Genomic DNA, 3565 nt, shown 5'->3' with positions numbered 1-3565 from the left:
TGAAAATGGTTCCTAAAGTAATACCACGATGCTACAGATATCAGGGAACACCTTATCACGGATAAGACTGTCCTTATGGCTTGTAAGCTCATATTTATTACAATAAATGACAAACCTGAAATGTTACCACTCTCATTATTATGTCAGATAGGTAATGCACGTAGTAAATTCGTCGTATTCATGATTTCTTCTTCAAAGCAACATACAATACGTATTATATAACACAAAAAGACATTAAAAATTTAAGTTATTAAAGAGCAGCTAGTTGAGAATATATATGAACTTCAAATGACACGGCCGGCCTGTGTGGCCGAGCGGTTCTAGGCGCTACAGTCTGGAACCGCGCGACCGCTACGGTCGCAGGTTCGAATCCTGCCTCGGGCATGGATGTGTGTGACGTCCTTAGGTTAGTTAGGTTTAAGTAGTTCTAAGTTCTAGGGGACTGATGACCTCAGAAGTTAAGTTCCATAGTGCTCAGAGCCATTTGAACCATTTTTCAAATGACACGACGAACCGTCTCGTTCTGCATATGGGTTCAAACCCAGGTCATGCAGACTAAGCAAAGATGTCGTGACTGACGGAAACTAACGGTCATTCCTGACTAGCCATGCAGAGAGTGGTGTATCTCCGTTTTAGACAGTATCAGTTAGCAAATATCAATTTTAAATTACATAACATAAACATTTTTAACGGACGCGATTTCCTATCCAGCATCTATTGTCCCCGTTAACGAATTACGAGAGATGTTAAATATTGCTTCTTCACAAGTAACTTACTTGAAATGCCGTGAGGTAAAGCTTTGTATTGGACAGGGATTCGAACCCAGAACCTAATCGGATTCTTATCGAAGCACAATCAACTGTGACATATCGGATTTTCTCGTCAGTAGCTAGATGTTTTAACTGAAATTACTAGACGAAACATTAATTGTTTCCTTCCCAGGACTCCAACCTGGAACCTATCGCTGTTATATTCGAGAGAAAACGAACGTTAAATGTGGGTTTGTTACACCAGCAGCGACATGTGAGCATGTTTGAACTAGAGATAATATGACGAAGAGTTCAGTGCTGACTGGGAATCGAAACCCATACAATCGTTGTTGACTATCCACAAAGAGACGTCAGCTACCGAAGGGCGGTCTGAGCTGCATTCCCAATTCGGAACAAATTTTATCGACATACAGAAGCTCAAATAAAAGATGGAATACGTGTCCTGTGACCCAACATAGCGTTTGTTTCGTCACTAGAAATAAATATTTAGTATAAGAAAGGTTACTGGGTTTCTAGATGGCGCCACTCCTGACTTTATTGTGGTTCAACCTAACGTCTAGTTGGTAGAGAAGGAATATCATGTTTAATGTGAATTTCAGACCACAATGCCATTATACCTTCTTCACTTGGCGTAGCCAGAAGAGAATAGAATCTCTCTCTCCCTAACAGAAATCATCGGCAGAAGTTGGAATCGAACCCACACCATAAGCATATGAACTTACCGTCAATCCCACAGACCACCAAAGCCTCTTCTCTGTGACTCATTTCTCTTTTGTAACGCCGTTGCGTCACACTAGATGCGAATTCTGACACACAGGCTCCCTGTAGTGGTTTGCAGTGTGTGCAGTAGATTTATTTACTTGGTTGACCGAATCGCCATGAACTAGCTGCCTCGGATACCCAGGGCTTACATTCGCACCGAAATAAGATAATGTAACTGCCATCTACACAGAACTGCCAACAGTGTAGGATGCAGAAATTTAAATAGGAAGTGTTCCTTTCCACTTGAGCTACTCTACTGCTATTTGTTTGCTGAAAATATCGTGCAGTGCAAAAGAAAAGTTGTAATTTGGTTCAAATGGCTCTGAGCACTATGGGACTTAACATTTGAGGTCATCAGTCCCCTAGAACTTAGAACTACTTAAACCTACCTAACCTAAGGACAGCACAGACATCCATGCCCGAGGCAGGATTCGAACCTGCGACCGTAGCGGTCGTGCGGTTCCAGACTGAAGCGCCTATAACTGCTCGGCCACACCGGCCGGCGAAAGTTGTAACTGTCTGTCTCTCAGAAGTCCAGATCCGGCCATATGTATTATCTCACAGCACTGTGGGATGCGGAAGTTCTGTAGGAATTGTGTTGACTTCTGGAGCTCCTGCAGCTATGTGTCAGTTAGTAGCGCGTCCTGCACTGTAGGTAAAACGTGGCGAGTTCGAGTACATTCGCTACTGCATTTTTTAAAATGCATGTCTGCTGTCTGCTGAAGTTATCAATCTAATGGAACTTTGAACATAATTCCCTTCATTTCTCAACACAAAATAGTCGCATGTGGAAAAAGGGCTAACTTCTACGACATTTTGTTCTTTTCAGGTTTAATAGACGGCCAGGCAGCAGATGCATTTCGAAACTTTAGTATAATGTATGGGGAAAGCGCATCGTGCAAAAATACGTCAGAAAAGTGTTTTCTACATTAGCTGTCGTGTGGTAGTGGCATTATATTCATTTCCAAACCTTGATTGACAGCTTTAACTCAGAACAAGTTTTCTACATGCATGTAATCAATAAACTGCAGCTGGCCGCTGTGGCCGAGCAGTTCTAGGCGCTTCAGTCTGGAACCGCGCGACCGCTACGGTCGCAGGTTCGAATCCTGCCTCGGGCATGGATATGTGTGATGTCCTTAGGCTAGTTAGGTTTAAGTAGTTCTAAGTTCTAGGGGACTTGTGACCTCAGATATTAAGTCCCATAGTGCTCAGAGCCGTTTGAACCGTTTGAATAAACTACATGTACATTGTCAGACTGTTATAGATAACATCATAGAATTCACATACATCATTGATGATTAATTTCTCTCTCATGTTTACTATTGTTTTAACAACACTAAAAGGAACCTTATGAAAACTGTGCACTGTATTATAAGAAATGAAATAAAACTACCCATCATAACCTTACAACGAAAGTCTGTTTTAATAAAACTAAGTATCTGCACACAAGCGTGCCTCTGTCAGCATGAATTAGTAAAATACTACTCACTTAGATTTCGATTGCGTCTGTGTTTAATTGGTATGCTGTATCATACTCAAGAGGTATGCAAATGTGGCATTTCATAAATAAAGTTATGTATTCCTAGAAACCCAAAATTTGCTTGTCAGCAGCGGAAAGGGGCGTTACCTGTTGTGCAGCATTGTAAGTTTCTCACCATTGCACTAAGAGCCGAAAGTATTTTCTTGTGATTTCCTTATCGATGTTTGATCTGACTGCTTGTAGCTCTTTCACAGAAGGGATAAAAGCATTAGAGTCAGCAAGACTGGAACCGCAAACCATAACACACACCTCTTCCCAGGTCAGCAAATCACCACAGAGCTAGCGAAGAGGAAGGTGTCTTCTTTCCTCGTATGAGTCCAGTAGGGCCTAGACCTCGTAAACCGCTATTTAAAGGACGAGATTAGTTGTGATTTCCACGTGCAACGACTTTCCTGGGCTGAAAACCGTAAATTTACAATCTTTTGTAACACCTCAAGCGATAACAACTCAGATTATTCAATGGAAATGACAGGAAAAATCAATTGAACTTTGA

Source organism: Schistocerca cancellata, chromosome 2, assembly GCF_023864275.1.
Source record: "Schistocerca cancellata isolate TAMUIC-IGC-003103 chromosome 2, iqSchCanc2.1, whole genome shotgun sequence".
In the NCBI taxonomy this organism is placed as follows: domain Eukaryota; kingdom Metazoa; phylum Arthropoda; class Insecta; order Orthoptera; family Acrididae; genus Schistocerca; species Schistocerca cancellata.
This window is presented reverse-complemented; position numbering follows the sequence as displayed.